At 40.1% G+C, this 26,104-nt stretch overlaps 1 pseudogene; it reads left to right on the top strand.

Annotated features, from left to right (window-relative positions):
- The first annotated feature begins 2,037 nt into the window (after positions 1-2,037).
- LOC149451253 (uncharacterized) lies at positions 2,038-24,731 on the top strand (annotated as a pseudogene).
- The last annotated feature ends 1,373 nt before the right edge of the window (positions 24,732-26,104 follow it).

The raw sequence follows: 26,104 nt of genomic DNA, 5'->3' as shown, positions 1-26,104 counted from the left end.
AGCCTGTAAAGCATTGTACCAATGATCACCAGACCGCTGTGCCATACAGGTCTCCTGCAGACTGCCAGTGTAATTTGTGTGCTCGTACTTCAAATGGGCAAACCGTTTTACACCGACAGACTCAATGAACTATCACAGTGCTCAACAGCGTCATGATATTTCATTGAGAACTACAAGCCATCATCCGTAAAAAGTATGTCAGGACTTGTAGTTCATCCTTTCACGGAAGTCTGTGAATGAATGATGCAGTTGTGTAGGCAGAGCACCACACAGCCACACTGTTTTCAATACGTGACAGCTGGTTAGGGAACTTCACCCCATACTACTGTCACAGGGAGAGACGGCAGCAGTGGAAATATGTTACATGTTCCACCCAAAAAATGAGTGGAACATGTAATGTTCCCCAAGATGAACTTATCCTTTAACTTTTTTTTTCATCACATTGGGGACAAAAAAAAAACCAAAACCAAATATGGCACTTACCAATTACAATATATGTATGGCTACATTCTTTTTTTAATATTATTAATAAATCACTCTACCCAAAATATCCCGTGTCAGCACACTTCACCCCTACCCTTAGAGGTGTACACAATATACAAATAATATGCTTAGTGATAATAATAAATAATATTCTTATTCCCCAAATAATAACAAACATAAAGTCCTGTATCCAAAAATCCAAAAATTTATAAAATCAAAGTCCCCTTCAAACAAAAATTAAGTCCAAAAAAATTGTCCAAGAATAGTGATAAATTCTTCAAAGTTTTGTGTAAGCTTGATTTACCTCAAAAAAACAAAAATAGAAACCACATAGTGCATTATCCTTAATATATTAATATCATATAACTCAACCAGTGATAATTCACCAAAAGTGAAACAAAAACGTGTAAACAGCAAACGTGTGCCAATACACTATGTATAGTGAAAAGCTGTGTAGGTGAATCACTCTTTAAAGTGTTTATAACACACACATAAATCACGTCTACTGCAGTAAGGAGTGAATACCCTTACCAATGTGTTTATCATTTAAGGCTTTAGATAAACATCCCCAAGTAGGCTGTATGATGGGACGAGTAAACGAGTATTATTCTGCCAGTATCCTCACTTTCACCTCCTCATAATTCAATGTGGATCCATCCACACTATTTCCTCAGACCAATTTCATCATAACCGCCATCCCGATAACGATATATATATACACACATAAAGAGATATATAGTGTAATACCGCCACACATTCGAATCACAAATTTTATTGGTGCTGCTTACAATATAAAATCTTTCTCATCGCATGTTTTAAAAGTGTGAAAAACCTGCATGCCGTACGTCCAGGAGAGTCCAAACCGCTGCAAACAGTCTTACTTCCACTCTCTAAAATGGCCGCCGCTCCACTTCCGGTTTCTCGTTTGCGTCTGACGTCACTTCCCTCTACATTCTTTTTTTGTATTTTTAGGCTTTTATCCCTCATTTATACCTGTATGTTATTTTTCAACTTCCTTTAACAGATCAAGCTGTCCATCAGAAGTAGCAGTTAGGGGGTTGAGACAAATCAGTTGACATGGGTGCTTACAATGCTCAGCTTTTATTCATTTATGTAAAACTTTTATTCCTCCAAAAATGTAATTGCCAAAAAAGTGTTAGATGCGGTTAACTAACAATTTAAAGCCAAACTTCTGCTAACACTACCCTCTTCTCAGATTGACAGTGCTGCTGTCCAAAGGTGTCTCCTTTGCTCTTCCATCTAAAGTGGAGACATCCTAAGCCTGGAAGGGTATTACTGGTTGGATCACCAGGTAAGAACAAAGGAAGGAGGGAACTAAAAAAAAAATTATACAGGTACTATGTTTAAGAATTGGTCATCTGCATTATATTAATTGGTTGTTTGTAGGTTTATTACTGCTTTAATGAACTTCAAAAAATTGATTTTACGGTAAGTACAAAAATCCTGTTTTCTTTCTTGTTCATTGATGAGCACAGGATTTGAGCTAACTAAAGATGTTCCCCTTTCCACTCTTATATGGCTGTTTTACTGGTCATGGTCATCACCTATGTGATGCACTATGAGCTGGTGACCTTGTCTTGTAAAGAACTTTTTGGAACTTGCATAGAGACTGTTTCCTTCTTAAGGTAGTTTCAGCTTTCACCTCAGCCAGGACATTGATCCATCTCGCTGTCATGCTCCAGTACATCAGGAGTTTTTCTTTCATTGTATCGATGTAGTTCATACTATGCAAGTTTACCTAGTGGCCACTGCAACCATTAGGAAGGCAGGCAGACTTTCATTTCAGATGGTCCTCACAAGTAGGGAACCCTCTTCCTGTTCCACTATTTTTTGTGGCTCTGGCAGATTATGGCTCAAGCCTATGGTCTTAAAGCAGTAGTAAAGTCAGAAAAAAAACTTTCCCCTGCAAATTAAAAGCATAATGTGCTAGTATGCATTGCATACTAGCACATTACGATTTACTTACCTTAAAATGAAGCCCTCCAGTGGTGCGCTGTCACCATTGACAGGGCGTCTACCTTCACCTGTTCCTTCTGGGTTCATGGGCTCCAACTGTATGGCTGAGCCACAATGACATTACTCGTGAGTATGTGTGCGGGAGCCACAATTGCAGCACAGCACTCTGAATGGAAGCTAGTAAAGTCACTGGCTGCAGAAATGGTGAATATCTCCTAAACGGTGCATGTTTAGGAGATTTTACTTGTACCTACAGGTAAGTTTTATTATAAGCTTATCTATAGGTACAAATCACCAAGCGGTATTTACTACCAATTTAAGGATCAGGTTCCACCATTCTCCTGCATTTAAAAAAATGTAAATACTGTAGTGGCAGTGTGAATGAAGCCTTAGGTGACTCTTTCTTTCTCTCCTCAAAAGATTCTTCAATAGGAAATTGGTTGTAGCCAGTTTGAATCCATAAGTTATGTCAGCCTGCAGAAGGAAGCAAACTTTATACTGCTCTGAATATCTGAGTTCTAATATGTAAAATTTTCACTTAACTGTGGTTAATAACCATGTACACTTTGCTGCATGAAGTCATGCATTGAAATTTAGGTCTAGGTACATACAGTTTGGTGCAGGTATTCTTTTATATCAGTGCCCCATACTGATACATACTATCAGTGCCCCTCATATTTCTCCCATTCTTATACTTATTTGTGCCAAATGTAGTGAGATATTGCTGCCCAGATCACTTGGTTGCTTGTCTAAAATCTTCCTTGCCGGACTTGTGCATTGCTGGATTGGGAACAGGCTTGCATAACTCTGGGGGTTAAGGTGGAACCACACTAAAGGTGCGGGTACTCTTTAAATATATTGTACAATTATCTGATTCTTGTGGTAATGTAAATTGAAAAAAAATTCCGTTCAAAAAAAAAAAAAAGATCAAAAAATATATGCAAGTGTTAATTTTATCTAAGTAGAGCTATTGGAAACCTTGACACTAAATTGTGAAGAGGTAGCTGGCAAGCTTCTCTATGGCCTGGAAATGTCAATGATTTCCCAAAAATCGTACTTCTACAACTAGAACAGTAGGTAGTGGCATCTCCCATATTTCTATCCCCGCAGGTTCATTTTAGTAACACAGTGGTAATGAAAATAATCCTGGGCTCCATCCAGAACATATTGTAGTTGAGTCATTGGGGTTGATTTACTAAAGGCAAATTGGCTGTTCACTTTGCAAGGAAAGTTGCACTTGATAAGTGGGTTTTCCCCAGAGTGTAGTGAAATTTCCCTCTGCAAAGAATACCCAAACACAGGCAAATAAAAAAAAAACCAATTTGCTTGCATATGGCTCAATAATGGACATCAACAGAGCTGCACCTTATTAACTAAGCTCTGTGGAAAATTCCCTTGCAAAGTAATGAGTCTAGCTGTCTTTAGTAAATCATCCCTAGGTTTTTTATATACAATAGTCTCATGTGAGAACTGTACTATGCAGCCCAACAAGTGGCTCTTTTTATCTTATAAATGTTTCTGCTTTGTAAACTATATGTTGGACCGAGCTACCTGCTGCACTGAATTTAATGTAAATGCGATGTATTCAGTTCTAATTATAGGGCCCCTCTTATTTAGCTTCCTATACTCAATGACCTCAGTACCTTAGGTTTTTAGTAATTGTGTCAATATTGTTTGACTATTTTTAAAGGGATGGCCCAACACATATTTTGTTTGGTGCTAAAAAGACCTTGTCATTAAAATACAAAACTGATCCAGGTTAAAGTGGCAGCTTGCCAACCACTCCCATCATTGCCAAATCCCATCTGTCTCTGACAGGTACAGCTGGACAGGCATGCTTCAGCACTATGAGAAAGAGCTGAAGCTTTTCCTTTTCCTATCAGATTGGCACAGTATTCAGTTGTGAAAACGTTTTGGGAGTCTGTTGCAGATTGGTTCCTGCCCTTTATACCTGCAGTTATTATTATTATTTTTTTTTTTGTAATGACATTCTCTTTTCAGTTATCCATTGGTTTCTGTTTCAATACATTTTTATTAAATTTTTGAAATGTAAGACAGTGATATAGTTGTTACATGACAAGTGAACAAGTAAAGTGGAGGGGGGGAGAAAGATGATGGGTTTACCCTCCAATATACTTCGGGGACAGAGTACAATTATCCTAATGCATTCAAACTAAAACATCAATTCTAACAGGCTGGCCCTGCAGGTAAGAAAAACAACACGCCCAACAACACGTTGGTGAGTTCGACCAACTGTCACAGATGTCATTATAAGTGAACATCACATTTAAATTCAGATCAAACATCATCCTAATTTCTCAAAGAGGTGAAGAAGTAAATAGATGAGATAGTATTCTCCCTACTAATAGGCACGGAGCCATGCTCCCTTAAACATGTAGAAGTGAGGGGGGCTCCAAAGTTCTCCCCTTAAACTTCCACATAAAGTCCTCAGACATTATTCATAAATGAGAAAAAAAATAATAAAGGAAAGAGAAAGGAGAAGGAAAAAAAGGGAAAAAAATGGTTGTCCTGGTCTAGATCCCCGGCCACAAGATGTCCTGGTATCTAGGGGGGTTGAAGATATACAATCCAGGGATTCCACACCTTCTCAGACGTGGGTTGTTTTTCTTTAAGAATGCTTTTCATTCATCATAATCCAAGATCTTTTATGTTTGATCAAGGTAACATTAGTCACAGGTGATTTCCATGTTTGTGCTATGGTTATTTTAGCAGCTGAGAAGATAAAGAAAATGAGGTTTCGAATATGTCTGGGGATCTTGTCTGAAATGTCTGCAAACAACATTGTTTTGGTGCTTTTAGGAATATTTTGTCCTGTTACCAAGTAGACGAGATTGAATATTTGGATCCAAAATCGCTGGATCTTCGAACAAGACCACGAGACATGGTACATGTCTCTGCCCACACCCTAAAAAGCAGAGGGGTGAGGTACCAGGGCAGAGTTTTGCTAGACTTGCCGGAACAAGGTACTATATGAATAGTGTCTTGCAGTTCGCCTCCACTGGAGTGCTGTTGAGTATTCGTTTATGCACCACAGTGGACCACTGTATCCACTCCTCCTCCGCTATTGTCTCACCCAGATCTGACTCCCATGCCGATTGATAGGATGGCATGTGTTGACTATTGAACAGAGCATATAACTCTGATATCCCCCTGCAGAAGACAGTATCTTGTAAACATGGTCCTAATGGTTATATCAACCTGCCCCCTGCCCAGATTCTGCAAGAAGTGATTAATTTGGCACAGGTGAAAAGTTTCTGCAGGGGGCATCCGCAATGTTTCTAAAAAATAAGAAGACTGACTCTGATCCCTGTATGGTCTAGAAAGTGTGCTGTCCTGTAGAGACCCTTGTTGATCATGTAGATTCTTTACAGTCAGGAGCTTATGATGATGTGATGTGGAAGCCTGTCTCCACCTCCCAGCATTTAGAACCTGTTAATGGGCTCCTGGGTGGTGGTGGTGGCGGCAAGGAATTCAGTCTAGATTCAAATCTACGTGCTGCATTTTTATGTACATTAAATCACACTGAAATGAGGTAGCCTGTTAATTTGAATGGGCTGCTCAACACATACAATCACATCAAAATTGTGTGTGTACCTTCTTTTATTAGCATACAGCACACCACAACACATGGTTGGCAGACCCCTGATATTTCACTTTTGAAATAGAGAAAGAGATTGAGGACACTGAGCCTTCAATATCCTTTTACTTTTGCAGCTTCACTTACACATTGAACAGGAAGTGTTCTTTACAGAGTGCTTTCCTGTTCATTCACAAAAGAAGTGATCGTAAAGCTGAATGGCCATTAGCATTTTTGAATGAATGTGGGTGATAAAGAATAAAGCATGGTATAAATGTACCAAAATACAGTCAGTTCAGCTTGAAGCGGCAGAATTTGGATCTGTGTGTACCCCTCTCTGTTCAACAGAGGCTTGTATAAAGACCGCCTTCTGTCAAACGGTCCTGTTGGAAAACCAGCAATTGGTCAGCACTTTGCTGCCAATGGCTGCAGCACTGATCTGTGTATTCTGACAGGGGGTTCTTCTGTGAGAATACAATAGTGCAATGGGGGAGATCCCTGCATTCACATCGCTTGTGTGGATGCCGGGATATATGAGAGTTTTTTTTCAACCCACTGCTTGAAACTCAAAATGTATGCCCTGCTTTTTAACACCTCGGTGCTCATTCAAGTCAGACAAAGGATGTGTATATATGCTCAGCCATCCTGAAATATATGATCTTCCCCACAGGTTGTTGCCAGTCTTCTCGCCTGCAAAGTCTGCTGTCTCCGCTGCTGAAGGAATAGAGATGGGAAGGCACAGTGGAGACAGAGGGCTATGCAGGGGACATAGAATGCCGACCCGTCACTAAATTGTCTTCACTGGGTGCCGGCTGCTTCTCCCCTGCAAAGTCTGCTCTTTCCCCTTTTCTGTCAGTCAAAAATATACTGTATTAATATATTAGATTAGTATTGTTGGATAAAACTATCATAGGAGTGTAAGCTTACTCTGAAGTGCATATTCCATTTTGAGTGCAGTATCTTAGAAAGGTGGGGATGAAGTCAGAAGTTGTTCCAATAGAACCATGTTTAAAGGTGAAAATCTCCTTTATTTTGAGAGGAATTGATAAGTTCCATTGCTATCACTGGTGAGAAAAATCTTTCCGTTTCAGGGGAATATAGGCCTTCACTGCGTTCAGTAAATGCTGGCACACAAATTTTTGGTATGTTTCATGAAGAATATAAGAGCTATGTAGAAGGAAGAGGGCAGGGTCTCTGGAAGTGTGAAATCTGTGATGGTTATGGTTCTAACTTCCTTCCTGTAAGCTTTCAGTTTCAATCATGACCAGAAAATATGATAAAGGATTCCTTTCCCTGCATTGCAGTGCCAATATTGGGATAGAAGGGATTCTAAGATATAGATTGGTGGTAGTGGCAAAGTAGGGATGTCACTTATAATAAACTGCTACAGTCGGCAGCTTGTTAGATGCGATCCATTTCATCATCACAATCAAAAGGACCATTCAGAGCCGCTGAAGTGACCATGAGCTTATACCAGAGTGTGGAATTTTTCTATTGGATTAAGATCCGGGGATTGGGCTGGCCACTCCATAACGTCAATCTTGTTGGTCTGGAACCAAGATGTTGCACGTTTACTGGTGTGTTTGGGGTCGTTGTGTTGTTAGAACACCCATTTCAAGGGCATTTCCTCTTCAGCATAAGGCAGCATGACCTCTTCAAGTATTCTGATGTATTCAAACTGATCCATGATCCCTGGTATGCGATAAATAGACCCAACACCGTAGTGTGAGAAACATCCCCATATATGATGCTTGCGCAACCATGCTTCACTGTCTTCACAGTGTACTGTGGCTTGAATTCAGTGTTTGGGGGTCGTCTGACAAACTGTCTCCGGCCACTAGACCCAAAAAGAACAATGTTACTTTCATCAATCCACAAAATGTTGCACCATTTCTCTTTAGGCCAGTCAATGTGCTCTTTGGCAAATTATAACCTCTTCAGCACATGTCTTTTTTTCAACAGTGGGACTTTGCCTAGATATACAGTTTTGAACACAATTGTATATCTAGGTAGGGGGAACAAATGACACTTTCTGTGCCTCCCCACAATGCAACACTTATTACCTTTGTAGCCAGTTGTTGCACATGAATTCTGTCATATGCTGACAGAGGGAGTATGCAAAGTCCTATGTACAGTTGTGTTCAAAATAATAGCAGTCAGACATCAATAACCTGATCAATCACTGTTTTTGGTAGAAATGATATTTCTACATGGCAAATAATTTACTAGCAGGTGTAGTAGAGTAATAGAAATCCAACAGACCCAACACTCATGACATGCATGCTGCTGATTCTGTGTAATTGAATCACTAATTGAAAGGGGAATGTTCAAAATAATAGCAGTGTAGAGTTCTATTAGTGAGGTCATTCATTCTTTGAAAAACAGGTGGCAATTACTGCCTTCCTTCCTTATTTAAGGAAGGAAGGCAGCAAATGTTGTACATGTTGGTTACAGTGCATTTCTCTCTGAAATTCTGAGGAAAATGGATCGTTCCAGACATTGTTCAGAAGAACAGCGTACCTTGATTAAAAAATTGATTGGAGAGGGGAAAATATATAAATAAGTGCAGAAAATGATAGGCTGCTCAGCTAAAATGATCTCAAATGCTTTAAAATGGCAACCAAAACCTGAAAGACGTGGAAGAAAGCGAAAAACTACCATTCGAATGGATAGAAGAATAGCCAAAATGGCAAGGACTCAGCCAACAATCAGCTCCAGGAAGATCAAAGAAGGTCTAAAGTTCCCCGTGAGTACTGTTACAATTAGAAGACGCCTATGTGAAGCCAAGCTATCTGCAAGAAGCCCCCACAAAGTCCCACTGTTGAAAAAAAGACATGTGCTGAAGAGGTTACAATTTGCTAAAGAGCACATTGACTGGCCTAAAGAGAAATGGCGCAACATTTTGTGGACTGATGAAAGTAACATTGTTCTTTTTGGGTCTAGTGACCGGAGACAGTTTGTCAGACGACCCCCAAACACTGAATTCAAGCCACAGTACACTGTGAAGACAGTGAAGCATGGTTACGCAAGCATCATGATATGGGGATGTTTCTCATACTACGGTGTTGGGCCTATTTATCGCATACCAGGAATCATGGATCAGTTTGAATACATCAGAATACTTGAAGAGATCATGCTGCCTTATGCTGAAGAGGAAATGCCCTTGAAATGGGTGTTCCAACAAGACAACGACCCCAAACACACCAGTAAACGTGCAACATCTTGGTTCCAGACCAACAAGATTGACGTTATGGAGTGGCCAGCCCAATCCCCGGATCTTAATCCAATAGAAAACTTGTGGGGTGACATCAAAAATGCAGTTTCTGAGGCAAAACCAAGAAATAGAGAAGAACTGTGGAATGTAGTCCAATCATCCTGGGCTGGAATACCTGTTCACAGGTGCCAGAAGTTGGGTGACTCCATGCAACACAGATGTACAGCAGTTCTCAGAAACAGTGCTTATACAACTAAATATTCATTAAGTGATTCAAAGGAAAGCAAAATCTTCAAACATTTTTCAGTTTATATAGTGAATGTTTGAGTTTGCAAAGAAGAATACAAACACTGCTATTTTTTTGAACAGTCTAATATTCACTTTTCTTCAATTTTGTTAGAGGAACAACACAAATTTGATATATTTTTCTTCATGTTTTGATTTGGAATAGAATGTGTAGTGTTCCGAATGCATTTGTGTGTATGGAAATAAAAGCTATTAGAAGGATTTTGAGCTTTATTCACACACTGATATTATTTTGAACACAATTGTATAGTCCTGCAGTTTGCTAGAAAAAAAATGAAATAACAGTGCCTGGATTGCATCGCTTTAAAATCCAAGTATTAGGATGTAGATTGTGCCTTGATTTCCTTAGAACAGGGATGTCAAACTGGCGGCCCTCCAGCTGTTGCTAAACTACAAGTCCCATCATGCCACTGCCTTTGGGAGTCATGCTTGAAACTGTCAATCTTGCAATGCCTCATGGGACTTGTAGTTTGGCAACAGCTGGAGGGCTGCCAGTTTGACACCCGTGTCTTAGAAAAATAAATTAACACTGCACTCATACAACTGTCAAATACCAGAATCAGCAATCAGTAGAATGGCTGACTTTATAGCCTGCTGCATCTGTTTTTCTAGGTTGTGAAAACAAGTAAATAATAGAAGGATAAAAAAAAAAAAAAAGAAAAGAAAAATGGCTAAATGGTGAGACTGCAATATGACAAATCGGGCATGAAAATCCCTGAAAGCAATTGTTTGTTGTTGTTAGACTAGCATTTACAGGTAAGAATTTAACAATATCAATATCTATGATGCCTTGGAAAGTTTGCTTCAATTTTGAATTAAAATTTTGTTAAAAGTGTAATTATACACTGCTTTGTCTTGCAATATTAAAAAAGCCAGAATGTTCCAAATAATGACAAATACAAAGAGAAAACCTAGATGATTCCATGCAAAATATGAACTTAAGAATCATATGTGGGTTATGAATGCCTGTTTACCTTAGACATCTTCTAGCATTCAGATACCCTTTTTGAAAAACAATGAAAAGCTTTGGGTCTGTATTAGAAATAAACCATCTATAACATCCAGGTTCATGTATTTTCTGGAAAAAAAAAACTAGCTGGGGCCCTTGCCACACAAAGCACTGCAGACATCAACAATGAAAATTAATTTTTAATGTTTAGCACAAGCGGAAATTATTTAAAACTTAAAAGTGTATGTGATCTGATTTAATGTAAACTTGGAGATGTTTTTACCCTGATTAGGATTTCTCATTTATAAATGAAAGGTTTACTTTTTTTTTTAATATCATTGAAAGGATCTGCCTCTGCACGTCAGAGCAAGAGATGAACACATATAGCTTCCCAATCCTGCAGATTTTAGAATACACAAAATATAATTAGCCACTGTTGATGTCATATTTGTTCCAAGGCCTAAGGGGATGTGTATAATGGAAATTAGAGAGGATCATTACTTGAAACGACAGGACAAGATTTTTGCCGTTATTAATTGCTCTAATAATAGCCTGAAATAAAAGTCAGATAGAGCAGCCATGAAAACAGATAACATTAGGCCATATTTGATCCGATTTAGCCTGCCACATTGACAAGTGGAGAAGACTGTAATTAGGAGCTGGTGTGAACTGTCTTTTTCCTGTAGATAATTACATTTCACAGAGCCAATCTTTTCTCTGCTGCCATCAGCTGCACAAGTGTACTCAGCTGGATAGATTTCCAGAAAAAGGTTTATTTTAATTTTTTTAAATATTTAAAGTATTCTTGATAATGAAAGGCGTAAAGAAGGGCATGGCTGATCCAATTCTCCCAGCACATAGATTTAGAGGAGATAGCCAAAAGAAATTAAGTGGAATAATGGGGTATTATTTGAGTAAGGTTTGCCAACTGTCATTTGCTATGGATTGCCTCATTATGTATCTCGGTGATCTGCAGAGTAAGCAAATTGTGAGAAGGATTAATTGTGCTTATCACCTAATAGAAAAAGTCCTATGTTGGTATATGGAATATGATTTCTCCTATGGGCTTAAGCCAATTAAAGTCTTTTGGGGTTTTTATAATACATGTAAAATAGATTAGCTGGATGTAAATTCTGATCAGTGTTTGCAAATGGTTTAAAACCATGGTTTCTTTGTAGGGTGTGTAATTATATACATACAGTAGGGTCAACCATATTACATACAGAGGTTCTGCTTCATGCTTTTTAGTACTTTTTTCAATGCAAGCCTGTTTACACTAAATAATGCAATTTCTGTGTTGATGCATCAAAACAACAGATTATGGATCATACAAATATGAACTAATGGCTAACCTGTGTATATGCACTAAAGAAAAAAAAAATAGTCTTCCAGGTTGAATGACACCTAATGTTCTTTACTTCCTGTGAGCCCAGGGTGTCATGTATCCACCCTCTAGGGGTGCATCACACTGCCCTGGACTGACATTATGGCTGTATCAGGGGCGAACTGATAATTCATGGGGCCCTCGGGCAATAGGAGATCATGGGGCCCCTGTGTCCTTGCCCAAACTCAAAAAAGCCTATGAAAAAGGTACAGGTACCAGGGGCATCTCATGGGGCCCCCTACTGACCCCGACCCTCAGGCAGTTCCCGAGTTTCCAAATGGTCAGTCCACCCCTGGGCTGTACAGAACAGAGCCCACACATCATTACATTAATACTATTCTATACAAGCGAACGGAATGCCCACCTCCGGAGGGAAGAGGACCCCGCATGTCACATGTACAAATAGAAGACTAGTATTCATTGTTTTTAAATAAGGGGGTCAACTTTGGGACAGACCTATAGTTGGGTTTTAAGGCTGCATTCACACCTAGTGATGCTTCATGTAGGACAGCCCATTTTCTTGAATGGGCTTCCCTATGCTCCAAAAACACACCAGTCTTTTTTTTTGGAGCTGACTTTAATGCGTTGTGTCACACAAGAAAACACCTGTTTTCTTAGCATGTCTGGGGTGCCATTAAGAATGTATGGCACCCAATTACATATTGCACGTTATACCATTTATTTGGCACGTTTTGGAAATGTGCGCAAAAACATGCATTTTTGATACGTACATACAGTGAAGGAAATACGTTTTTGATCCCCTGCTGATTTTGAATGTTTGCCCACTCACAAAGAAATGATCAGTCTAAAAATCGAATGGTAGGTGTATTGTAACACAGAGACAGAATAGCAACAAAAAACTCAAAAGAAATGAGTCTAACATATTATGCACTGATTTGCATGTTCATGAGGGAAATAAGTATTTGATCCCCTTCACAAAACATGACTTAGTACTTGGTGGCAAATCCATTGCTGGCAATCACAGAGGTACATTTCCTGTAGTTGGCCACCAGGTTTGCACACATCTCAGGAGGGATTTTCGCCCACTCCTCTTTGTAGATCCTTTCCAAATCTTTCAGGTTTGGTGGCTGACATTTGGCAACTCGAACTTTCATCTCCCTCCACAGATTTTCAATCAGATTAAGGTCTGGAGACTGGCTAGGCCACTCCAGGACCTTAATGTGCTTCTTCTTGAGCCACTCCTTTGTTGCCTTGGCCATGTGTTTTGGGTCATTGTCATGCTGGAACACCCATCCATGACCCATTTTCAATGCCCTTGCTGAGGGAAGGAGGTTCTCACTCAAGATTTGATGGTACATTGCCCTGTCCATCGTCCCTTTGATGCGGTGCAGTTGTCCTGTCCCCTTAGCAGAAAAACACCCCCAAAGCAGAATGTTTCCACCACCATGTTTGACAGTTGGGATGGTGTTCTTGGGGTCATAGGCAGCATTCCTCCTCCAAACACGGTGAGTTGAATTGATGCCAAAGAGCTTGATTTTGGTCTCATCTGACCACAACACTTTCAACCAGTCCTTCTCTGCAGACAGGCCTGGACATGTGCTTTCTTGAGCAGAGGGACCTTGCGGGCACTGCAGGATTTCAATCCTTGTCGGTGTAGTGTGTTTCCAATTGTTTTCTTGGTGACTGTTGTCCCAGCTGCCTGGAGATCATTGACAAGATCCTCACGTGTAGTTCTGGGATGATTCCTCACTGTTCTCATGATCATTGACACTCCACAAGGTGAGATCTTGCATGGTGCATCAGACCTAGGGAGACTGACAGCTGTTTTGTGTTTCTTCCATTTGCGAATGATTGCACCAGCTGTTGTCACCTTCTCACCAAGCTGCTTGATGATAGTTTGGTAGCCCAGTCCAGCCTTGTGTAGGTCTACAATCTTGTCCCTGACATCCTTGGACAGCTCTTTGGTCTTTGCCTTGGTGGAGAGTTTGGAATCTGATTGTTTGATTGCTCCTGTGGACAGGTGTCTTTTATAGAGGTAACAAAATGAAATTAGCAGCACTCCCTTTAAGAGACTGCTTCTAATCTCAGCTTGTTACCTGTATGAAAGACACCTGATAGCCAGAAATCCTGCTGAATGATAGGGGATCAAATGCTTATTTCCCTCACAAACATGCAGATCAGTGCATAATTTGTTAGACATGCATTTCTTTTGAATTTTGTGTTGCTATTCTGTCTCTCAGTGTTACAATACACCTACCATTCGATTTTTAGACTGATCATTTCTTTGTGAGTGAGCATTTTTGATATGCTCTGGTGTGAATGACAAATTTAAGTATAAATAAGCATGTAAAAATATGGAAGTTACAAAAAAAATCACATGGACAAACTGCAATAATAACTAAAATATGTGTTAACTAAAGAATCAGGCTACTTTCTGTTTACATGAAAATATTTAGGTGTGTATTCCATAATTCCACTTGTACGCTTCCAGAATAGCATTATTGTAAGATTATGGACACTTGTAGCCAGGTGCAATCTGTAATCTCCACTGCAGGTGGCGCTCATCTGCATATGGAGGAGAAAGTCAAGAGGGACCAAGTTTTTCTGTGATTTCACTAGGGCCAGGAATCTGGTTGGATGATAATGCCCCATATGACAGCCATCTTGGGTTAGGCAGAGTCTATTTAAAACTGACCTCTGAGCTTGGCAAGCTATCTGCGAGTGACTAGTGTAGGGACAGGTTCCCCGTCTGCCAGTGATAGTGCTGAGCATTATATAAAGGTTCAGGAGGAGTAGGGAGAGTGTAAGGACTATCTCTACCTCATCAGAAGCTTCCACTTTGGATTGGATCGGCCAGGCCACATTCCCTTGTGGCAGATGCTGTCAGCATCCTTGGGTGTTCTATCCACTGTCCCACTGTGAACAGTTGTGTCATGAGACGGTGATCCTTCCCGGCGGGTCTGTTTGTACAAGTTGAACTCTTTAAAATACTTCACTTTGTTTCTGGCCCAGCCTGCCACACCACAATACACCTACCCAACACACTGGTAAGTATTTGCTGCCTTTTTTGTTACTGACAATACTGTGTCTTGTGTGAAATGTGTATTTGCTCAGTGGTTTTTATAGTTAATAGGTAAGCTGTGCTATGCTAGAGACAGGAAATCTCAAGAGGGAAAATGTGGTCACAAATGGAACAATGTCACAGAGAAGAGTATGTAGAAAAATAAATACAGTTTCCACTCCTTGAAATTTGTTTTTATTATATAAACTCAACCATCCTGGTTTGACTTGAACGCCCCTCATATACACTATTTTGCCAAAAGTATTGGGACACCCCTTTAAATCATTGGACTGAGGTGTTGCAATCACCTCCATGCCACAGGTGTATAAAATCAAGCACTTAGGCATGCAGACTGCTTCTACAAACATTTGTGAAAGAATGGGTCGCTCTCAGGGGCTCAGTGAATTCAAGCATGGTTCCGTGTTAGGTTGCCACCTGAGCAATAAGTCCATCTGTGAAATTTCCTTGCTACTAAATATTCCACGGTCAACTGTTGTGGTATTATAACAAAGTTCAAGCAACTGGGAACAACAGCAACTCAGCCATGAAGTGGTAGGCCACGTAAAGTGACAGAGCGGGGTCAGTGCATGCTGAAGTGCACAGTACGCAGAAGTTGCCAACTGTCTGAAGAGTCAATAGTTAAAGTGTTACTAAATCCAGGACCCTGTATTCACTATATCTGGTCTCCCACAGTACACAGAACATGGAAATGCAATTAAATTAGTAAATATAAACTGCTAAATACCTTTTCTCATCAGCTGTTAGAGCAGTCTTGTGACTTCAGCAGAGCACTGGTTAAAGCTTGTAGGAGGAGTTTTCTTTCTGCTCTAGGAGGATGCATAACCCCGACCCTCTGTAAGGACAGTGCTGATTGGTCCTGTGCTGATCACATGCACTCTCCCAAGAAAAAGAAAAACCTCTCTAGCAATACACACTAAACTGAGCATGTGCATGAGACTACGGGTTCAATCTGTCTTATCAGGTGGACATTTGAACAAAAGGAGGGGCGGAGAAAACAGAATCAAACAGCCTTTTTACACAATGCAGAGGATTAACACCTTAGGTTCCACAGTGAGTATAACACGCATTACTGCAAATACAGACTGATTTTACTGTTGTGGGTTTAGTAACACTTTAAAGACCTCCAAACTTCATGTGGCCTTCAGATTAGCACAACAACAGTCACCAAGTGTAATTGAAGCATTGAATACAGTGGAGTAAAGCACACTGCCACTGGACTCTAGAGTAGTGGAGATGTGTTCTCTGGAGTGATGAATCACGCTTTTCTGTCTGGCAATCCGATGGATGTTTCTGGGTTTGGCGGTTGCCAGGAGAACGGTACTTGCTTGACTGTATTGTGGCAAGTGTAAAGTTTGTTGAAGGGGGGATTATGGTGTGGGGTTATTTTTCAAGGGTTGGACTTGGCCCCTTAGTTCCAGTGAAGGAAACTCTTAAGGTGTCAGCATTCCAATATATTTTGGACAATTTCACACTCCCAACTTTGTGGGAACAGTTTGGGGATGGCCCCTCCCTGTTCCAACATGGCTGTGAACCAGTGCACAAAGCAAGGTCCATAAAGACATGGATGAGCAAGTTTGGAGTGGAGGAACTTGAATGGCCTGCACAGAGTCCTGACCTCAACCCGACAGAACACCTTTGGGATGAATTAGAGTGGAGACTGCGGGCCAGGCTTTCTCGTCCAACATCAGTGCCTGACTTCACAAATGCACTTCTGGAAGAATGGTCAAATAATCCCATAGACACACTCCTAAACCTTGTGGACAGCCTTTCCAGAAGAGTTGGCACTGTTATAGCTGCGAAGGCTGGGCCAACTCAATATTGAACCCTACGGGCTAAGACTGGGATGCCATTAAAGTTTGTGTGCGTGTAAAGGCAGGTGTCCGGCGTTAATTCAGTTTTACCACTGAAAATGACTTTTTTACTGTCAAAGGAAGGCAAATGTTGGTTGTTTATTAGAAATACTGTAGATGAAAGAGGACAATAAAAGAGAAAACAATGACATGGGTTAAAACCATAGGTAGTTTTACCTACAAAGGTGAAATTAATGCTTTGTAGGATTTTTTTTGTAGGTTAAGCCAGATAGAATTACCTGCTGTCTTCTTGTGGGCTTGGCCAGTGGATTGGTACCAGCAATAGAGTAAAAGTACACAAAGAACAAGGAAAGTGGCACAGTTAATATTTGGTTAATTAGAAGTAACAACTTGTGGAAGTCAGTGGTAAGGTGCTTGCCCAACAGCCCCAAACAATATGGCATTGGAACCAGAACATCAGACAACTTGGGTACTACAGATCTCAGTTTTCAACACAGTCCCAGCACTCAAGATGACACTTAGATAATACTTACATTACTGAAGCAGTGTCTGAGTAAAGGGGGTGGCTGATAGGCAGAGCAGTGGTGCAGGTGCCTTACGAGACTGATAGAAAGGTCTATGTCCCAACTTTATAAAGTCCCCAGATGGCATAGAAAGAAGTGGTATCCCTGCTCTGTCCCTCCTTGGCTGGAACCTCTCCTTAGTGCTAAATACACTGTCCCTAACCAGCACAAATGTGCGCCAACTGCTGTGAGCCATGCTATTTATTAGCATTGCCCTCACTAAAATGGTCATGGAGTTCACTCAGCATTACAGTGTCTAATCGAACAGCTGCTCCACTGATGACACACCTATGGAAGCTTCAGAGGAATAAAGCTCCTCACAACCTCTATTCTCTCTGCACAATGGCCAGATAAACAGCTCCACTTATAGAGGTGACAATTATTATTATACAGTATTTATAAAGCGCCAATGGTTCGCTCAGTGCTGTACATTACAAAGGGGGACAGAACATGTGACAGAACAATACCAATACAATGCAAAACATGAGGGGATCGAGGGCCCTGCTCTTTCGAGCTTACAATCTAGGAGAATAACCTGCACCTGTTTGTATTATTAATATTATTCAGGACTCCAGCAGTGGGATCTTTGCATGATAGCTCCCAGTTGTATCTACCAGTCACAGTTTTAAAGTGAACTTGCTAGTCATTTTAAGCTTTTTGAAGTAAATGTCCTTATTAAGAATTGATGTCGCATGGTACCTACTATTATTGCGAGCCAGAAAACACTCATGTGTGCCTCTCTGAAACTTATTTTAACCTGACCTTTTGGAAATTAGAAAAAAGAAAAACAAAATGCCACAATTCTTGTGAATTCTTGTGAATTGTGGCCCTTTTTTTCTTTTTCTTTATGCACTGGCACTTTAAAAGAGACTTATAACACTATAATTATTTATTGGAGTTTATAGATCACATGTTATATGTATAGTGTGTATACATAAGTGTTATGTTCACATGAAATGGTATTGGGAAAGCACAGCTTTTAATTGTAGCATTTTGGATGATATGTTTACATATTAACTGAGCAGCAGCTACCCAGATCATTGTGTTAAGTAGTAGACACTGTTTGCACGGGAGTTATAAATACTATCTTTTTCTGAAATTAGAGCTATACCCTGCCAACTGCCATTCTACTGTCAAATGACATTGGCCAAATGCTTCTGCAGAATCTCGGCCATCTGATTAGATAATAGGTGGTTGGAATGAACAGAGAGGGACCTGACTGGTTGAAACGTGAACACTAACAAAATTTTACTTCTTTACTGGATATTATCAGCTCCACCTATGTGGGTAATACCAGAGATGGGTGTATTACTCTTTCATTCAGTGCTGCTGAGGTAGAATGGTGATCATATAAATGCTGCTAAATCACCTCAGCATGTCCACTAAGCAGGTAACAAATATGCAGGACAAACAGGGAGAGAGGGCAGGAGAAAGCTTCCTCAAGTGCTTTGAATGCTGGGATTTGTAGAGCGCAGAATAGTACTTTGTGTGGACTTGTTCCTCCACAGGTGCTTGGATGGTTACTTAGAGAAAATTAAGCAGTCAAAATTTTTGATGATTTTTGTAGGAACAGAGTTAAAGTGGTTCAAAAGGTTTAAAGTTTTATACCTTTTGAATGCAGCTCCCCTCTCCTTATACTTACCTGAGCTTGATCTCAATCCAGCACTGTGCCCGAGAGCAGTGGCTCCTTCCACTCTCTGTCTTCTCACTGGAAAGACAGGCAACAGCGGTTGTCATTGGATCCTGCTGCTGTCAATCACAGTTTGTGAGAAGAGAGCAGGGGCAGGGCCAAGCTGCACTGTATATGTTTATGGATGCAGGCAGTGTGGCTCTGGATCTAGCCCCGCACAAGTGCCCCCATAGCAAGCAGCTTCCTACAGGGGCTTTCACCGAAGAGGAAGAGCCAGGAGCACTGGCAGGGTACACCAGAAAAGGAGGTTTGGGGCTGCTCTGTGCAAAACCATTACACAGATTAAGTAAGTATAATATGTTTATTATAAAAAATTTTTTTAAGTTAGGCAGGTTCATTACCATAACAATCTTCATAACAAAGGTGCAGTTGCCTTTTGGGCAGAAAATATGTGAATCTATAGAATAATATGTGCTTAAAGATTAACTCTAGGAAACTTGAAAATTCTCTTTTGCAGTGGGCTGCACCCACATTTGCAAGGATTAATTGATCATATAGTTCTAGGGGGTATGGAGAATTAGATTTACTTACTTAATCCTCATCTCCTCCAGGCTGCTAGACCAGTCCCTGAATCATCTTGTCCTCCATGCTCTAGCAGACTAAAGTTGGCCTGGTAGATTTTTGTATAAACATTCATACGTATGGTCATAACCTAACCATAGCACTAAACTGCAGACACTGTTTATCTTTATATGGGTTCTGGGATCCTCCTGGAGTTCCCAACCCTGAGGTGCTCTAATATGGAAGGTGAATGATTTAGGAGGGGGAGGCCAACTTGAGATACCACAAAGAAGTGTTATTATGTAAGTTTAGTATTTCCCATAATTGGAGATATGAACAGGCATTGCTAGGTGCCTGCATGTGGACCCTGTAACCAGTTTATTACAGAAGGGACAGTGCTTTAGAGGTGGCATGATTTGCTCGAATTCATACAAGTGTGGCACAGATGGTGTTGCTCACCAAAAGATTTCCAAAATACATTTTCATAACTGAAAAAGTAAGAGCTGCACCCAACTATCATTCCTGCCTTCTAATGTTTTCTCCAACAACTACAATCCCCTTTAATTAAGCCTGATGTCTAACATAATCACCATTTTTGTGGGCTGAGCAAGTTTACCAGAATGCCCTGCTGATTGCCCAGTACCAAATGAAAATGGTTTTTCACTTTTTAATATGAAGGTTTTCTTGGCAATTACACATTATTGAAACTTGTAAAATGAAACTTACTTTTTAAAATACGTAAAGACCAAAGAAAGGCTTGCTGCTCTCATGAGTAATAAATGTTCTGTTAAGATTCAAATATTTAAGTTGAAAGCGCTAGCTGACAGATTAATATGTACACTTAGCACAGATTACTGGATAAGCAGCCTTGAAAAAATCTTTCTAATTAAGCCATACTTATGAATGATATCCTATGGGCACAATAAAAGCAACTCCATTCACCAGAGATTAACTTGTGTTTATACAGCAGCGGTTGTTCAAAGCAAAGAAGTTGGAGTTACATAATTACATTTCTAAGTGTATTAACAACTTGTTCTTCTAGAGCAGAGAAAATATGACTAATACAGCTGTACCATTTTTCCCTCTGAAATGTTCACATTTGTAATGTAAAACTGTAGATTATGTTGTAATAATAATAGTATCTCCATGACCCATCCATGTACACTCCGCAGCTTTGGGAAATGCTGAAAAAAGCAAAAAATATAAAAAAAAAATGTTTTTTCTCAAAATGCAACTGGGGCACAAAGACGTGTTCATGCATATCTTTTATGATTACATTTGTTCTAATTCAGACATTTGAATATTAGAAAATGCATAAGTGTTAAGACAAAAGTGTTAAGCCCTTCAATATTTACAGGCCTATTCGGTTTTTCCTTGGACGCATCAAAAAGTATACAAGCCTGCTTGAAAAACACAAAATTCATGATTTTCTTTGGTCTCAATCTAGATAATTGAGAGTTAACACATGTAGATCAAAACTTCATAGTATGTAAACGGAACTCATCACACTGACAGTAGCAATCCACCATAAGATGGGCCGACTCAAGATTATGTCAATGGCAAGCAGGAGGGAGAAGGATTCACTTGCTCAGCGGGGGAGCTGTCTGCTGATCCTCTCTGAGCAAGCAGACATGGACACAGCCGCTGTCCCCTATGGGCGGTTGGATGGAAATGGACTGCCTGTCCATTTCCAACCGACTGCCATCTGATCTGATTCGATGTACTGAAGGGGTACGATCCTCATATGTTTCTTTTTGGCAGATTGGATCAGATGCCACATGTCCATTTACACCCATAATAAGCCGCACAGTGGCTAAATGGTTAGCACTTTTGCCTGGCAGTACTAGGGTCATTGGTTCGAATCCCAGCCACGGCATCACCTGCCTGGAGTTTGCATGTTCTCCCTGTGCCTGCGTGGGTTTCCTCCGGGTACTCCGGTTTCCTCTCACACTCCAAAGACATGCAGGTAGGTTAATTGGTTCCTGTCTAAATTGGCCCTTGTATGTGTATGTATGAATGTAAGTTAGGGACCTTAGATTGTACGCCCCTTGAGGGTTAGGGATTGATGTGAATGTACAATATATATGTAAAGCGCTGCGTAAATTGACAGCGCTATATAAGTAACTGAAATAAATAATACTTAAAAAAAAAAAAACAGGAGCTATCCATTACCATTAACCACCAAATGAAAGCTCAATTTCTCCTAAAAAGAACAATTCACTTGGATAGACTATGTTATTATTAAAATAAAACAGGATTTAAATAGCGCCAACAGTTTTCTCAGCATTTAAACAATATAAAGGGAGACAATAGAGCAATGATACAGTTCAATACAAGAGGGATAGGAGGGCCCTGCTCCTCGGAGCTTACAATCTAAGAGTAGTTGAATTGATATGTACATTTTTATCAGCACATATCAAAGTTGCAAAACTATGTTGAGGCGTTAAGATTTGTTTACCCTCCATCATGAAAGGGTTAACATTCACATACATGCTTTATTACAATAGGAGTGGATTTATAACTTATGTTTTTGGCATTGTTATGGAATTGTACACATTCACTCACTGAATGTTGTATACTCATTTATATACTACTGGACTTATGGAAGATTTGTCAGCTGCTGTAACATTGCTTTCAGAATTGCTTTCCTCTTTCTTGTGCTGTAGTAATATTCTTTTTTAGCTGTAACATTTGTAAAGGGATAGCAGATCCAAATGAAACAAAAAGAAACAAATGTAGCAAACAAGGATCATTTTCCAGAAAACCAATGAAATCAAAAGGAAATTTCAGGCTTGAATTTGTATCCTCAAAGACGTCCATGAAGAAATCATCACTAATGAAGATGAGATCAAGTAAAGATGGACTGAATAAACAAAAGACCTTAAGGCTGGATTCACACTTGAGCGATTTGTAGCTTGAAGTTCGAAGCTCAAATATGCCTGAGGAGAAAAATTAAATTATTCTCAGTAGAGATGGTACACATCTCCACTCCAGGTTGCCTGAAGCCAAACAGCTGAAGCACAAACAAGTTCCGTAGATTTTTTTGTAGCTCTAATTAGGCAGATTTGGGCATTTTTGGTGCATTTTTATTCCCATAGAAATTAATGGAAATGCGTGAATTGCATGTTTTTGCGCATGTATTTGCACATTTTTCTGCTCAAGTTAAAGTTAACAACCAAAAAGGAAATTACAAAATATTTCAAAGGAAATGCACAGATCTCCATTTTGTTTAGCAGACAGGGGGGGAAACATGGACTCTGCTGGATCCTGAAAATCTAATTAGGATGATGAAGTGACACCCCTGCCTGTAGGATGCCAGAGATCCATCTTATAAGTCCCAAGGAAGAAGATGGTATGGGACCAGATTAGCAGCCAAGTGTTCCCAAACTGGGCAGACTTCAATGCCACAGACAACGATGATAAAGGTAAGCTAAACACAACCACCTCCACACCCAGCAATGTGAAGTGATATGCCTTTTTATTTTTTTTTGCATTTATTTATTTATCTATACATGCTATCGCTTACTAGACCCACCCACCGTCCCACTCCTTTTTCTGTGTCCTGCAGGAGGGATAATAAGGCTATATTGGGACATACAAGTAGATAGATGTCAGCATGTCACAAATACATTAGGGCACTCTCTGACCCCTAGTACTCAATACTGTATGGATGATGTAAATAAACATACATATATTTTAAAACACACAAGGCTTTTTATCAATAACGCATTGTGGTTAATATTCAGTGCAGCTTAGAAGATAGTTTTATTAACCATTATGCAATTTCCTATAGGCTGCCATGGGACCTGTCCTGTTGGAGACCTAAAGTAGGATGCAAATGGTTCCCTAATATGTGTACCTTGTGTGCTTCCCTGAACCCCAGTCCAATGAGCTCTTTCTAGATTGTGTATTAATGAGTCCTCAAACAGCAATCCATCACGCTGCCTAACAAAGTTGTGGAGGGCACAGCACAGATTCCATTTTGCATGTTCAAAGGTGATGGGAGTGTGCAGAGGCCGCCATTTGTTAGACAAAATTCCAAATGCACATTCAAGAACTCTACCTATTTTGAGTTTCTTCAGCCAATTGTGGCTTTGGGGAGGTAAGCTATCACCTGTATGTAAAATCTTCTATTTGCCACAAGAGCCCAAAGTCACAATAGTGTGCAGCTGAGAACGAGAACACCCCCCCTGGGCAAAACAGTCTTATATATAGACAAATCCGCACACAACTATCCTTCAAAGACCTTCATATATTTTCACCAGATTCTTCCCATTAGGCATGCATTGTATATCATACAATCTCCTCTGTCTCCTCTTCTTTATCATCTACGCCACTGCTCCCTATCTGCAAAAACTAATATAGTGTAGTAAATTCACACAAGGCTGTGTAGAGTTGGCACACGGGTGTATCACGGATTATAGTATATCCGCGCTGATTTGTGTATATATCACCTGTATGTTTGTTTGGCATTACAAAAATGAAAACAGCAGCTTCTAACAACGATTTTCTATTTTCAGTACGAAAAGCTGCTGGGAGTATCCTACAGAAAATGAGGATTTCGATCCAGATGCAAGCAGTCAGCAAGCAGGTCAATAATCTCTGGGAAGCCAAATGCCAACTCCAGCAAGCTCTACTTCTGGGACACCTGTTGTAGAAGAAGGGTCCACTCCACCCATTCATTCTTGTGTACCTCCAAGACCAAGCACATGTGCAATGAGAAGGAAAACTTCTGACTCTGAATTTAACCGAATGCTGGACATAATGGCCAGTATTTCAGAACGCATGAACACCAGCAGGTCTCTTGTGCATTTTGTCAGCAAGGTGTTTGGAAGGCATTATGGGGAAGATACCACCAGAACTCCAGGCAGACATGTTGGCAGGTACCATATGTTATATTGCAACTTCCTATCCCGCCAACCACCACATATAGGTCCTCTGAACCTCTACCACTTTATGGCCCCTATGCAAATCTCGCCAACCCCCCTCTACCAACACCACATTCTTTAGACCCCCTCAACTGTTAACAATACATTCTGCCCCCCCCCCCCCCCCCCATCATCTGCCAACACACTATCCTGCCCAAGTCCCTCCTCCTCTGCCAACGCCACATTCTTCTAATTGGCAGAATGTTCCTCTAAATCCCCCTTCCTCCACCTGGTCACATTATTCCCATTCCATGAATGTGGTGATGTCACCCAATGAGCTAGCCAACTCCCCATACACCTACCATCACCTCTATTTTTTATTTATTTTTTTTAGCTACGTTAGCTCTATTTTTTTTATTTTCCCATTTTTTGGGCAATTACATTTTTGGAGGTGTTCTGACCTTGCTGACTTTGATAGCTATTATGTCCAACATGTGTTCAAATTCTAGGGAAGAAGTAATCCTTGTTGTTGGAGGTGAGCTTGCCTATGTGTGACCAGGACTATAAATCACACTCCTGTATCCATGCTGGCACTATTTTGTAGTATAACAAGTTTTGGCAATGTGAAGCCTGTTGCTTTGCCTTATATAAATAGAAATAATTATAAAATAATAATAACACATATTTAAAAAAAATATATCTTTCGAGAATTTCCTATATTTGAAAAACTAAGGTTTTGTATTACTTGCAACAGGTGTGTTTGGTTTTAATTTTATGCATATTAAAAAAGCATATTTGTTTCTTCATGTATCAGTTCTAATAACAGTTTTTATAAAAAAATAATACAAACTATCTCAGTGTGATGATTAGTCGTTCAACAGAAGGTATACTATTATGGAAATATGTGTCCATTCGCTGCAAACGACTACTGTGCAAACACAGTAATTTGTTGAAATTGTCAGGAAAAAAAGGGAGGTTTAGTGGACAGTAAGAAAACAACAATGACAACAATTTTGAATCAAAAGAAGTTGAACTAACTTTTTTATGGACATCCTGGTGTACCCAAAAATGTATCTTCATGAGCATGTAGGTCACTGTACATGACCCAGAACTGGCCTCTCTTTTCCCGATCTGCAATTATGGGGTGGATCTAGTATCTTTGTGCCCTACTCTTCCTCTCTCTTTCCACGAAGCAAAAATTATGTAACAGTGGCTGCTGCCACAAAACACGCCATCTCATCATCACTCCTTTTTGCAGAGCACGATCAACAATACAACACAGCAAAGAAAAGGAAGAACAATGAAAAACAGGAAGAAGAAGTGACTTCACCCAGGATGCAGATGAAAAACTTGAAAAACTAACAACAGATGATGAAATAGATATTTTTTTCTATTGGCCAATAAAAAAACTCCAAAGTTCAAAAATGCCTGATGAAAACATGTAAAAACATGCAAAAGTGGTGTGATAAAAGCACAAAAAATGCTAAAAAAATGCTATGCTCAAATGTAAATCCAGCCTAACAAACTCCTTAATCTTCCTCTCTGGTATGACTACTTTTTCAGGGGAGTTTAACCACCTCCTGCCGCCATATAAGGTAATGACGGGCGCAAGATGGTTCCCTCTTTCTGGGAGGACGTCATATGTCGTCCTCCCACTCTAACTACGCGTGCGCAGCTCCCGGAGTGCACAGCGCGGCAATCAGTGGTGCGCTGTGTC

Source organism: Staurois parvus, unplaced genomic scaffold (genome assembly GCF_062004578.1).
Source record: "Staurois parvus isolate SC_StPar_1 unplaced genomic scaffold, SC_StPar_1.0 ptg000544l, whole genome shotgun sequence".
In the NCBI taxonomy this organism is placed as follows: domain Eukaryota; kingdom Metazoa; phylum Chordata; class Amphibia; order Anura; family Ranidae; genus Staurois; species Staurois parvus.
Note: the sequence above shows the minus strand (reverse complement) of the source record. Positions and strands in the feature narration are given on the sequence as shown.